Genomic DNA, 15172 nt, shown 5'->3' with positions numbered 1-15172 from the left:
TCTTGATGTATTTTGGATGAAGTCAGACCCATGGAGGTGAAGATCTGAAATGAGAAAAAAAGGGTAACTTTTTTTGGCCAAAAAAAATTGTCCAAATTTCATGAATTTTTTTTGGGTACCCAAATGAAATAGGAAGTGGCTAATTTTTTTAGGGAATAAACATATGTTATCTTAAAATAGAAATATGTAAAAAAATCTTCATTATTTTGTAAATTACATTTATATCAGGGGCCATATCTAAAGGTAATTTTTTTGAGGTACTTGGAAATTTCGTAAAAAAATACATATATTTAATATATAATATGATATTTATGCAGGTAAAAATATACCAAAATATCACAAATTCTATAGGGAACAAGAATCTATATAGATAGAGCAGCTTACGCTTCGGATATGTCCACAAAATGGCCGCCAACCACACTGACTCAGACTCCCTAATCTGCCACTTGAAATGTAGGAAGGGTATGTCAATTTCAAGGTGTTATTTACTAATCTAATTATTATTGGATATGCATAAAAATTGTATGGTGGGTTGCTGGATAATTGTCGATTATTTTACGACTATAAAATTAAAATTCTGACCCAAAAAATATTTTTTGAAGGGAAATAAAATCGAAAAAAAAAAATGTAAAAAAAATATTTTAGCTAAAAAAATTTGATGATATTCAATCAAAAAAAAAGTAAACAAAATTTTCCGACAAATAAACATCTAGAGGAATCATTACTCTGTGATAGTTCCTTAGTACGTAGTAATTTTGAAAGAATTGGGAAAAAACGAAAAAATGGCAATCACCGGAAAATCGAACACATACCTATATATACGCCATATCTGGCTAAAAAAAAGATAGGCATGGGTAGCCAGATCATCTAGAAACACTTTCCAACACTATAAAAATATAAGTTTTGCGACACTACTTGCCAATTCCTTACGGTAACATGACTAAGCAAAAAAATGCAAAACAAATAAAAAGGGGCACTCGTGGAAAAATGGCCATTCTAATATACGGCATTTCAGAAAAAAAAAAATTTCAGCCACGTGCTAGGCAAACCATCAAGGCATATTTTCCGACAAATAAACATATAAATGAAATATTACTCTGTGATAGTTCCTTAGTACGTAGTAATTTTGAAAGAAATGGGAAAAAACGAAAAAATGGCAATCACAGGAAAATCGAACACATACTTATATATACGCCATATCTGGCTAAAAAAAAATAGGCATGGGTAGCCAGATCATCTAGAAACACTTTCCAACACTATAAAAATATAAGTTTTGCGACACTACTTGCCAATTCCTTACGGTAACATGACTAAGCAAAAAAATGCAAAACAAATAAAAAGGGGCACTCGCGGAAAAATGCCCAACATTCTAATATACGGCATCTCAGATAAAAAAAAAAAGACATGCACGTGTTAGCCCAACCATCAAGGCACACTTTCTAACACATAAACATGAAAAAAAATGAATAATATACGGCAATTCCTTACTACGTAGTAAATTTTTACAAATATTGAAAAAAAAACAGAAATTGGCAACCGCAGTTAAATACCCAATATACCAATAACTACGTCGTATCTGACAAAAACAAAATCACGCATGGGTAGCCAGATCATCTAGACACACTTTCCAACATTAAAAAAGCAAAAGTTTTACGACACTATTTCGCAATATCTTACGGAAAAATGACTTGGCAAAAAAATTAAAAAAAATTAAAAAGGGACACTCGCGGTAAAATGCCCGACATTCTAATATACGACATCTCAGATAAAAAAAAAGAAATGCACGTGTTAGCCCAACCATCAAGGCACACTTTCTAACACATAAACATGAAAAAAAAATGAATAATATACGGCAATTCCTTACTACGTAGTAATTTTTACAAATATTGAAAAAAAAACAGAAATTGGTAACCGCAGTTAAATACCCAATATACCAATAACTACGTCGTATCTGACAAAAACAAAGTCATGCATGGGTAGCCAGATCATCTAGACACACTTTCCAACACTAAACAAGCAAAAGTTTTACGACACTATTTGGCAATATCTTACGGAAAAATGACTTGGCAAAAAAATGAAAAAAAATGAAAAAGGGGCACTCGCGGTAAAATGGTCCTCGTGGTGATGAACGACATTTTAACTAAAAAAAAAAAAATGCACATGGTAGCCAAACAATCCACCAAGACTTTCCACAACTGATAACCTATACAAGTTGCACCATTCTACGACAATTTCATAATACGTAATAACTTTGATAATTATGCAAACTACCTCAGAAGGGTAAACTCGGACGCGAACGACCCCGACGCGTCTCAGAAATCGGGGAAGGAGTACAGCTACAGCAATGCACATCTGGACACTACTAGAGCGTGTAGGGGAGACACCTCCTGCAGGTCGATCACCCACAAATTCAGTCACAGGGGTGAGTCACGTGAGAAAAACCTGTTTTTTTTTGACGCTCGGGGTCGCAAACGACCCACCGTACCTATCCAGGGTTAATTGTCCCCATGCTGCTAATTTGTATAACTTACTCCACGAATAATAATAATAACAATAACAAATACTTTAGTCTAATGATTTTCTTGGAATAGGTCTACTGTTGGAAGTAGACGCAGTGGTGGCATGAAGCATTGAAAGAATTATGGGCCTACCCAGGCTCCCATGGGATTAGGGAGTCTCTCTCTCTCTCTCTCTCTCTCTCTCTCTCTCTCTCTCTCTCTCTCTCTCTCTCTCTCTCTTATTATTGTCTCCCTGAAATATATTATTTTTATTCGAGAATTCTGTCATTTCTTGATATATATAATTGTTGATATTCCATTGTTTATTCCCGATTAAACGTAATCAAATTCTCTTTGAGTGTTTCTTCTTCTTCTTCTTCTTCGCAACTTCCAAGTGCCATTAAAATTCGACAATTTTAGATAGGTGGCTATTTAAGCACATTGCCAAACTACTTTTATGTACTTTAAATCTCATGTGATGTACTCTACTGTACTGTTTATTCCTGTGGTATTACTTTATAATGTGGAATTTGCTTCACCATAAATTTCTTTCACAACATTTAGAGGAAATTATTATTATTATTATTATTATTATTATTATTATTATTATTATTATTATTAGTATTGTTGTTGTTCTTGTTCTTGTTGTTGTTATTCTCTGAACCACGGTTTTCCACTGTCTTGGGATAGTGTTCTCTGGCTAAAGGGTACAACACTCAGGTACGCTATTTTATCTTATTTGTCTTCCTTTTTATTTAAGTTTATGGTTTATATATAATAGATTTATTTTAATGTTGTTTCTGTTCTTAAAATAGTTTAATTGTTCATTACTTCTCTCGTACTTTATTTATTCCCTTTCCTCACTGGGCTTTTTTCCTTGTTGGAGCCGGCCGTGGGCATATAGCATCCTGCTTTTCCAACGGTCAGAGAAAAGGTCTCCCACCATCACCAATCCCTAGTTGGTCAGCGTGGTGATGAAAACTGGCCAAACTACAGCCATGAATAAGGACATGTCTGAGGCCTTTGTCCTGCAGTGGACTAGAAACGGCTACATAGATCTCTCTCTCTCTCTCTCTCTCTCTCTCTCTCTCTCTCTCGTATTTTATTCATTTCTTTATTTCCTTTCCTCACTGGGCTATTTTTCCTGTTGGAGCCCTTGGGCTTATAGCATCCTGCATTTCCAATTAAGGTTGTAGCTTAGCTAATAATAATAATAATAATAATTGACAGAGTGGTGTAGCACTGGACTCAGGTATTGTAGGTCCATAATATTCCACTGAGTTGACTCAACTGTATATAAACATATCCTTATCATTTGGGGTTATAATACAGGACAAAGGCCTCAGACATGTCCTTATTCATGTCTATGGTTTGGCCAATTTTCATCAACACACTGGACAACTGTGGATTGGTGATGGTGGGAGACTTTTACCTGATCGCTCACAGGAAACCAACCTAGTATTGGTGTCCCAGACAAATTAAATTAAAATTTGTTGGCAGATTTTTATCTAAAAACTTAAATACGCATAAAAAAGAGATTTCAATTTTAATCATTCATAATAAAGATGAAAATTGCAGATAAAATTATTATTATAAAATTTGATTGATTTTAATCAAATGTAAAAATAAAAATTGTAAAGGTTTTTTCCTTAAAAGATTTGGAAAAAGAAGAAAAGTCTCTGTTTCATATTTTACCAGCAAAAATTAGAAAAATACATTCAAACTGATTTTTTTTTACAAGTAATAAAGAAAATATACACATTTTTATATATTAATTCATAAATTTATTTAATTTTACAGTAAATTTTGATAAAAATATATTTTAGATATAAAGAATCTAAAGTTGAAATGATAGTTACATATTAGAAAAGGATTAAGCCTGAGTTTCTAGTTACTCTTTTAAAGCATATTTATTTTTATATAATTTTAATAGTATATTTATATATTAAGACGACAAACAAACTAATATATATTCAGTTTTTAAAACTGTGTAATTTTTTGCCAAATATTTGCAAGATAATAAAGGCAATTTGCCATTGTTTACAGAAGAGGTTGACAATTACCTTTTAAATATCTATTATTGCCCAAAAAACTTGGCGCCAAATTTAAACACTAACAAAATATCCTAATTATTCCAAATTATGAAAAATATACAGACTTTTCAACAAATTTTCTTGATTAAAATTAAACTTTGATAAAATCTAAGGGAAATTAATTGAAAATTTCACTATATTTAATTCATATAATCTTTTTCATTTTGACCACGTGTTCTTGCTAAAAAATCAGCTGATTTTTTGTATTACCAACTTATATTTGCAATGTACCTTTAATATATCATATTTATTTGATAAATAGAGAATTATTGGTATAAAATACTATTTAAAATAAATTTCTATAGATTAATATCATAATATTTATTAAAAATAATATTTTTAAGCATAAATTTTGAGTTTATACAATAGTTATATAATAGAAAAGTTAATAGTTGCAAAATTAGTTGTTTTTACACTCAATAGGAGGCGATACCATCGCCTTGTCCATGAACATTTTTTAGGTGCCGAGGGTAAAATGTGTATAAAAACATAATTAATTATTATAAATAGCTAAAAAAAAAATTTAATCTAATATCAATATGGTTTCATTGTTTTAAATTTAATTTATATACGATATTATTACATATTTTGTATTTAAGCTTGTTGACACTTAGATCATGGTGTCTACATTTAGGGGAATTATTCCAAAATCAGAAAAATTTAGGGATGTGGGGGACAAGTTTTCAAAATCAGTTTGATGCTTTAAGGAAAATTTTATTATTTATGGTTACAAAAATGTAATTCCTGAAGTTAATTATATTTTATAATGTAACTAGAAAGCGGAGAAATATATATAATACTGAATTTAGATTGTGTTGATGAATGCTAGGGAGAAAATTAACCCCTATTTTAGGGGAAGTTTCGTTTGTTTAGATTAACAATATGGCAGCCAGAGACCGGAGTCATACATCAAGCTCATCAAAGTAGCTGTCGCAGTTTACAAGTTTTATCTATTTTTTGTGCCTTTTAAAGTGACTTTTCTGTAAGTATTAGTATAAGAATTTAATCTATATTAGTCTATTGTTAATTTGATATGTAATTAAAAGTAGCAATCCCAGAATTTATATGGGAAAATGTAGATTTAGAGTTTGTGAACTGTCTTCTAGTGACAGAACCATGTGCTTCATGCTATATCCTACTTAATGGTTAATTCTTTCATTATGGAAGGTTATTTTAATACTCTTACTGCATAAAGGTCATATTACGGCCATAGCAGAATCTGTTACTTAAGTTATAAATTGTGCCATTTACTTATCCCCAATTTTAGATTTTCATAGTGGCAGAGACTAGCCCACGTGATTTCAGTGTTATATTCTTCAAATTCCATGATCCAGACCATTCCTGGAAATTTCTGGAATCCTATATGTAATTTTAACTTATAAACAGCTCTGTAAATTTTATGTATTGTAATTTTACCAATATTTTTCATTGGCAGATCATAATTTCTCCCCTGACCTAACCTAACCTCCAGTATGTGAGGGTCTTACCTTAGACAAAGACCCCTGTTATATTTATGTTAAAGACTATTATTTCACTTGATCATATAGTGACAAGTTGTCTAAAACTCCCAATATAATTAGCATATTTCTGCCCACTGAACTATTAGGGTTTTTGAAGTAGTTTTTTAAATTATTCAGTATATTTCAAAAGTTGTAGATATTGCGTTACTCTCCGCAAGCATTTCTTGCTAACTACTGCTATTGTAGATCTGAATGGGTTTGCTGGTGACATCAATTGTCTGTCTTTATTCATAGAAGATTGTTCATATATGCGTTGTTCATTTTCTATTTTTGAGAGTATATATAAATAAATCGTTATCAGGAAAACTTATTATAGAATCCTTTCAGATAAAATTTTTTCTGTATTACTGATTCTGATTTCGAACAGAAAATATGTTTTCCTGTAGTAAATAACGTGATTTGACCGAATTTGAACTTCATTTTAACCGCAAACAAACAGAACAACCAATCCGACTAACTTTAGGTTGCCGAACTGGTTGCTGTTATCACGAATGAAATGATGGTGAAAACTGGTTAAATCACGTTTTCTACAGGAAAACATATATTTTCTGTTAAAATTAAATATAATCCCTATTGTTATATGTGTTGAAATGTTTAAATATAATGACTCGTTCAACGGTGTCACTTCACTCACGTATGTACTGAGAACGATAAGATTAGCAACATTACCAATGATACACAGTGTTAACAACGTTACAAAGGCACTGCTAACGATAGAAATGCTACAGTAATATTATGTGTATTTTAAAGAATTGTTCCATATACACTTTACATAATTTATAAAAAGGTACAAAAAGGGTACAGAACCTAACAAACCAACCTAACCTAACCTAGAAGTTAACAGGTCACAAACCCAATATAATAACTTTTGTTGAATGACTTGCCTTTATGACCCGGACGGCGAAACTTGCGGGTCACGGGAGGGTGAGACTGACGACTTAACTAGCGACTTTTTCCCAAAAATGTACCTTTATAAGCAGTAACACTATAACCACACCGTCGTTTCTTTTTGGTTTTAGACATCTTGATTTGGGTATTACAGTAAAATACGTGAATGTCTTTCCTGTAAGATAGGAAGGAACGGTACTTGGGACACTGTAAACGTTGAGGAATTACATTATGTGCTTTAAGGAAATTATCAACATTGGATTTCGAATCATAAAAATCACCATGGAATTTAGCAAATACTTTTAGAAATGGAATACTGCAGACGTTAGAAGTTTCTATAAACTTCCTCCATCGTAAAATACGAAAAAATAAACCTCGCTTGAAATGACGGACACCTTTCTAGACAAAGGTTTCCAGTGAAAAGGATTTGGTGGAAGGGGTATGAATAGACCACTTAAAGAGATGAAGGAAGGGGGTAGGGACATATTAACTGACAACCCCCTTCTGCAAACTTTAAATACGTAAGGGGTCGTGATTGGTTAACAGGAAAACAACGGGGTCTAGAGGGTAAACACAAATGAACTGGAATAGGAAATCAGGTTGTGACAAGGTAATAACAAAAAGAAAAAAAAAAGCATTAAAGGAAGTTAAAATGGAATGTATGATAAATAATATTTAATGGGAATATAAAATGAGGCGATTTTATAAGGTATCGGATAATAAAACAAATAATTATTAGGTCAAACGTAGTATGTATACGAGGGTATTACATAACTAATCAAGTAATAGACTTGAACAGAGCTGGAAGAGAGACGGAGAGTTACATTTCACGTTTAGAGAAGAAGAAATCCTATTGGTGGAGGAAAAGTCTCTGCGCAGGGAGGCGGGGTTTTTGCGCAGAACGTCGAAACCTGCTATGTACAAACGCACGTACAAGAGCGTCTACAACGGGCAAGTAGAATGAGAAAAATTAAATGAAAAACACTGCTAATGTTAGCATATTACGCTAACATTTTATCTTCATCAGACGTTGGCAGCACTGGTTACTATATTTTTTCATGAGACAGTCTTTGCAACGCCACCTCCAAAGTTTATCCAGATATACTGTTTTGTATTTTCCTCTGTTTATTATACATCCAAGGAGGTAATATATAGAGAAGAAAAGGCTAGTTTTACGATTATATATCGTTTTGCCAGTATGTTTTCCCCACCCAAAACACCGAGTTCCCACAGGGGGGTCCCCCATTATCGTAGGATATAGATATATATTTCTGAAACTATTCATTTGCGACGGGAACGAGTGTCATTATCAAAGAGTGCGTAATTTTTCTATAAGAACAAGTAATTTTTTCCTAAGTTACATTGCCCTGTAATACATTACAATAATACCAAATTTTCTATTTTTGAGAGTATATATATAAATAAATCATTGTCAGGAAAACTAATCATAGAATCCTTTCCATAGAATTTTTAAGAATAATTTGGTTCGTGATTTAAACATGGTTAATATGTTTATTCCCACATTAATGCAAAAATGAGTTTTATCTTGGTGTTATCACTTCGGCTGTCTAACTATACGAGGTGTTGTCTGATACTGACGAACAACTGGGTGCCACGCCCCACTAATCAGTTTAATGCATAGCCACTCGGTTCTTAGCCCCCTCCTAGACTACAGACTTACTCCAGGTGCTACCAGATTTTTTATATTTTTCTTGTAGGTAATGCTCAGCCATTTGTGTTTTGACTTTTGGGGGAAATTCTGATTCTGTTTGCTCGACGATTGGCGTTTTCTCATGGTATCGGATGTCTGCTGCTATTACAAAATTTGGCCGCAAGTTCCCTCACTTGAGGGTACACGGGCACACTATTTTACATTATTTCTCCTCTTGGTTTGTTAGTTTTTATAATTTGTAGAGGAGATATTTATTTTGATGGTACTGTTCTTAAATTATTTTATTTTTTCTTGTTTTGTTTCCTGGCTGGGCTATTTTCCTCTTATGGAGCCCCTTGGCTTATAGCATCCTACTTTTCCAACTAGGGTTGTAGCTTAGCAAGTAATAATAGAATTATTAATAATTGGGAGCTCTTCGACCGCTTACTGAGATTTAGAACCTTACAATTGAGAACCTTGGGTCAGAGTGTACACTCATGGTTGGGGTTTATCACCTTTGACCTGCCATGGAAGTGGTTTGGCTGGTCCCATTAACTGTTGCTTCATATCGCAAATCACAGAAGCACAGGATGAACCATCTGCTGTATTGTCTCAAGTGACCCCCAACAGTCATTGGACGACCAAATTTTGTCCTTTTAATAAGCAACGCTTAAAGTTTAATAAATTTTTCCAATATCTATCATTTTTATATTTACCTCCACATGCAAAGTTGGAAGGAGGTTATGTTTTACCTTGTGTTTGTTTGTTTGTGAACCGCTTCCTGGCCACAATTTTAATCGTAGAGTAATGAAACTGGCAGGGATTAACTGTTATGTAAAAAGCTGGAAATGAATAAATTTTTGAAAGGTCAAGGTCAAGGTCACAGTCGAGCAAAATGTCCAATTCACGTAATCTTTCACAAGTTTGGACATCTTTCTCAGACTTCAAACTTGGTTCAAATTTAAGTGTATTGAAATCCATGCCAATTAATACTTGTTAAGGTCTAAGGTCAAGGTCGAGAAATAAGGTGCCGCGGCGGAGGTCTGCACTCTACTGAGTGCCCTTATAGTTTTAAAAAGCAACACTTAATAGTTTGATATAATTTTATATTAGTTCATACGATAACTTGATTTGTGTAAGTTAGCAAAACAGTCATGTAAAAAAACTGAAGTAAATTTATTTGTGTATAAAATGTATTTGCCGATTCACTTATGGTTAATATTAGTGATTTTCCGGATTCTTTATATATATTTTCAAATCGAGGTTTAGGTGACACCAGTATGACTTACTTATATCAGTAATAAATCAAAATTGCAATTGATTAGATTTGATTTTCAATTTGCAGGTGATGCACAAGGCAGGATGAGTCAAGGACAGAGGCAATGTAGGCAACCTGTAATAAGTCTCCCTTGGGAGAAGGGTCTGTTTCTCTCCGAGCCTCAGCCTTCGGCTCCCCCAGCGGGATTGCGCACTCCCTGTCCTAATGGTTTCTACAGCCAAATAAAGGTTTGTCTCTCGGTAATTGGTCTAGAAAATAACTCTCTGGATCATTTATATTATTTGATAACTTGTGATATTTCCTCAATCTTAGAGTACAGAAGTCCCTCCTAGCTTACGAACAAATAGGTTCCAACAAACTGTTTTATATGTCGATTGTTAAATTTTATCGTAGAATGAGCTTAACCTAACTCGCATGCCTACAACGTTTAGCTTCAAAAGTCGAGAAATAGGTTTTTAATTTCAAATCAAAATGTTATGTTCATAGCTCCGTCTATCACCAGCGTAACTCAAAAAGTTACATGTTAAGTTTTATGAAAATTACGGGATATTTCAGAAATGGGCTGACTAGAAGTAGTAAGATTTTGGCTGTGATCGTCCCCGCGTTTGTACCTCTGCCATTGAAGTTGGGAGGAGGTTATGTTTTTGTCCCTTTTTGTCCGTTTGTCCTTTATAGGTAGTAGGTTGCCCAGGGCACCAGCCACCCGTTGAGATACTACCGCTAGAGAGATATGGGGTCTTTTGACTGGCCAGACAGTACTACATTGGATCCTTCTCTCTGGTTACGGTTCATTTTCCTTTTGCCTCCACACACACACACCGAATAGTTTGGCCTATTCTTTACATATTCTCCTCTGTCTTCATACACCTGACAACAGATTACCAAACTATTCTTCTTCACCCAAGGGGTTTTTGCACTAATTGTTCAGTGGCCACTTTCCTCTTGGTAAGGGTAGAAGAGACTCTTTAGTTATGGTCAGCAGCTCTTCTAGGAGAAGGACACTCCAAAATCAAACTATTGTTCTCTAGTCTTGGATAGTGCCATAGCCTCTCTACCATGGTCTTCCACTCTCTTGGGTTAGAGTTCTCTTGCTTGAGGGTACACTTGGGCACACTATTCTATCTTATTTCTCTTCCACTTGTTTTGTTAAAGTTCTTATAGTTTATATAGGAAATATTGATTTTAATCTTGTTACTCTTAAAGTATTTTATTTTTCCTTTTTCCTTTCCTCACTGGGCTAATTTCCCTGTTGGTGCCCCCGGGCTTATAACATCCTGTTTTTTCCAACTAGGGTTGTAGCTTAGTAACTAATGATGATAATAATAATAATCTCCGTTGTTTTGGGTTAGCGTGAGTCTCTAACACTATTGAATTAGTGTTCAAACTTATAGATCATGTAGTTGTGAACTACTCATTATTGTCAGGGTTACTTAATTTTATTTATTTTTTTTTTTTGCCTTGTATCCAGACATCTTGATGTTTTTTATGTTTCTTTTCCTTATAAGAGCTTTTCTTCATCAGCATAATTGATGTAGAACATAACGGAAATTGAATTGAGAACCCCAAAATTGCACGAATTAGGCAGGCACCCTAAGGAGAACTGAACTTAATAATGATTGGACAGTATTTAGGCCGATTTAGTGTTACTTAATGTAATACATTTGCCATACGATATAAGTCTTGCAGTTTATTATATAAGTTATTAATACATACATATACCAAGGCACTTCCCCCAATTTGGGGGGGTAGCCGACATCAAACAAATGAAACATAAAAGGGGACCTCTCTTCTCTACGTTCCTCCCAGCCTGACAAGGGACTCAACCGAGTTCGGCTGGTACTGCTAGGGTGACACAGCCCACCCTCCCACATTATCCACCACAGATGAAGCTTCATAACGCTGAATCCCCTACTGCTGCTACCTCCGCGGTCATCCAAGGCACTGGAGGAAGCAGCAGGGCCTACCGGAACTGCGTCACAATCGCTCGCCATTCATTCCTATTTCTAGCACGCTCTCTTGCCTCTCTCACAGTTATTAATACTTAAAATATATTAAGATACATTTTATGATTTAAGAACTGCCATAGGATTTTGTGTTTTAGAAAAGCTATACTGTATAAATGTACATTAATATGTAGAATATCACTGAAGGCTTATTTAAAAACTCTCTTTCATAGTTTCATTTTCACCAGAGTAATTTTATTTGTAATATACAAAAGATATAAACTTAGGTTTGAATCTGAAGAACTAATCTTGTCGGCCATTTTGAGAGAGAAGAATAATATACAAAAGTATATTATATTCAAGACTATTTTATATAAATTTCTGTTGTTTTTGTATGGGGAAGAATGGCTAAACTTAAGTGGCCTTTTAATAGTAAACAGTAAAAAGACCTGTATTACTTGTTTAAGTACTATCATACTTATTTGAGTTGTTACTTAACGAAGCAAGCTGTTCTTCCTCCTATCAGACCTCTGGTAATTATTTTGAATATTTTATTAACAAAGTCTTGAAACAAAGGCCTGGATCATTTGATGTAACTTTTCCCTTTTATTGCAGATATTCTTCCACCAGTAATTGATGCAACACTCAATCTTCAGCAAGAAGAATTCAAGAAGGCTTTGCAAGTGCCTGAATGCAGTATAGATCAGTTAGAGGTCTTATTGAAGCCCTCAGTCAACTTCAAGATTCTTTGAAGCTCTGAGGCAATTCCAAGAGTCTTACGAAGCCCTCGGTCAACTCGCCTCACCTCTTCCAAAACAATAAATGTAATCCGTCAGGAAGGTAGATAGTGTGAAAAATATCAGCACCAAAGGTACGACAAGGTATATGGTAATGTTGCTCTGTGAATCTCAGAGCATTTTGAGATACATGTCCCAGAGAGAGAGAGAGATAATCATTTCTCAAAACTGTCTTGTTAATAAATCTGCTCATATTTTTAAATGGTATTGTCATAATATATATTATAGATAAGTCTTGTCTTGGTTACTTTAGATCACTTTATGTGAATCAATAACTCTCTCACAGCTAGTGTGCATTAATACATGAATTTGAGTTGTACAAGATTTATCAAAACTGATTATCAATTTTTAGTGCAGAAAGGGTAAGATTAGTTCCATTATTCATGATTTATTGAAGGTTTTCGCATCTTGTTAAACTTTTATCCCATTTATTTTGATCTGTTCCCTTTTCTTCGAGGTATTTCTTTGACAGAATTGTCTTGTGTGTTAGTGTCCGCAACCATTTGTATTTGTAACAAAGTCCGTTTGTCTATGAATATATTCACCTAAATTTGCCTTTCTTTTAATGAAGGTTTTTGGAATTGATGTGACATTAGAATTTTTGGTGAATAGGAGAATGTTGAAAACAGTGTTCTTTCCTAGCTACAGCTTGTGTTAGCATTTGAGTTTCCTATGTCTATTAGAGATCGAGTTTGTCCATATAAGCATTTGAGTTTGCTGTGTATTGCTTGTTAAGATATTGGGCAGAATGCAAAATCTTTGAATTCCTTTTGGAAGAAGTGGATTCACATTCAATATGTTGACAGTTTTGAGGACAGTCCTGTCCAATCGTTGATTTACTCAGCCACCCGATGAGATACTACCACTAGAGAGTTACGGCATCTTTTGACTGGCCAGACAGTACTACATTGGATCCCTCTCTCTCTGATTACGGTGCATTTTTTCTTTGCCTACCCATACATCGAATAGTCTGGCCTATTATTTACACATTCTGTTCTGTCCTCATACACCTGACAACACTGAGATTACCATGAAATTCTTCGTTTTGCACTAATTGTTCAGTGGCCACTTTTTTCTTTGTTAGGGTAGAAGAGATTCTTTAGCTATGGTAAGCAGCTCTTCTAAGAGAATCAACCATTGTTCTCTAATCTTGGGTAGTGCCATAGCCTCTGTACCATGGTCTTTCACTGTCTTGGGTTAGAGTTCTCTTGCTTAAGGGTACACTCGAGCACTCTATTCTATCTTATTTTTTTGTTTTGTTAAAGATTTATAGTTTATAAAGGAAATATTTATTTTAATCTTGTTGCCCTGTTAGTGCCCCCTGGGCTTATAACATTCTGCTTTTCAAATTAGGGTTGTAGCTTAGCAGGTAATAATAATAATAATAACGGTCTTGGGCCTTTTGTCTGACTACCACCTATTTGTATTTGGCTGAAATATATAGGAAAGCAATAATTTGAGACCAGGTTATCCGGCTCCCTCTTGTTTCGTGGTTTTCAGATGAAGCAAGGTACAGGCTCCTGCCTTATAGCAGATCGTATTTGCTACGTCTTCCCGGTGAGGTCAGGTTTGGGGAATCAAATTCTAGAAGCATTTGGTGTTATTGAAAAACTATGGTTATGAATTTTATTATTAGATAAGTTTTTGGGAAATCATTGAATAGTTTGGTGTTTCATATGCCATTATGAGAATATTCTTTTAAAACAGGTTATTACTATTCAGAGCATATTTACCTGATTTGGACAAGTCTATTAATGTTAACTGCCCTATAATTACAGATTTCTTGCCTGTCTTTTAGGAGAAATTCAGAGTTGGCCTTTTAAGAAAACCTTGTAAGAACAGTTAATTTGGTTATGAAACTGTTCCACCAAAGTCTTCATGTCTTAAGGCATTGTTAAGTACCTGAAGAAGGATTTAATCATTTGCACAGTAGCTGTTGAAGGAGAGTTTATTTCAAAGAAAGTATTTACATATCGTAGTTTTTTCATGAAGGTACAAATATTTGTGCCATTTCCTGACTGATTTTTCCATGTTGGCTTATAACAACAATTTGTGTTGTGAATTTGCCTGGCCACCTGTTTGCGTCGCACCATCTCATGCGAAATCATGTGATGGTAAAGTTTCTGTTGTCGAGTAAAAGGTCATTAAACAACAGGAGAAACCAAGCTTGAAGTCTCCTCTGGTATTTTCCTTACATTTAGAAGAAGAAATTCAGTAATCTCTTTTTTCATACACTTACGAATAAGAGTTTGGAGTTGCATTCTGGTTGTTTAATTAAAGAAGAAACTGCATTTCATTCTCAAGTTTGGAGTCTGCTTCAAACTGACCTGTTGGTGATAGTGTCAAGTCGCCTTTTCAGATTCCAACCAAAGGTGTCCATTGCACCAAAGTTCTTTCCATCGTAAAAGCACTATCAAAGACCAAGAATTTACGTGAAATATCTACTCTGTTATTGAGTAAAAGATCTGGTTACCTTTTGTGATTGATATACAAGACGGTAGTT

General features: G+C 34.2%; 1 long non-coding RNA gene across 2 annotated transcripts in view; it reads left to right on the top strand.

Annotated features, from left to right (window-relative positions):
- The window catches only part of LOC137633953 (uncharacterized), a 15039-nt gene extending 1439 nt beyond the window's left edge, over nt 1-13600 (top strand). Inside the window, exons 1-3 of one of the 2 annotated variants that reach the window (XR_011042379.1) lie at nt 5480-5573; nt 9996-10156; nt 12488-13600. This is a non-coding gene — a long non-coding RNA (uncharacterized lncRNA). Of the gene's footprint in view, nt 1-5479; nt 5574-9995; nt 10157-12487 lie in introns of those variants that run through there. The other variant, XR_011042380.1, reaches the window with a different exon arrangement.
- The last annotated feature ends 1572 nt before the right edge of the window (nt 13601-15172 follow it).

This window comes from Palaemon carinicauda, chromosome 43, assembly GCF_036898095.1.
Source record: "Palaemon carinicauda isolate YSFRI2023 chromosome 43, ASM3689809v2, whole genome shotgun sequence".
NCBI classification, from domain to species: Eukaryota; Metazoa; Arthropoda; class Malacostraca; order Decapoda; family Palaemonidae; genus Palaemon; species Palaemon carinicauda.
The sequence above is the reverse complement of the archived record's forward strand: the minus strand, read 5'-3'. Positions and strand labels throughout refer to the sequence as shown.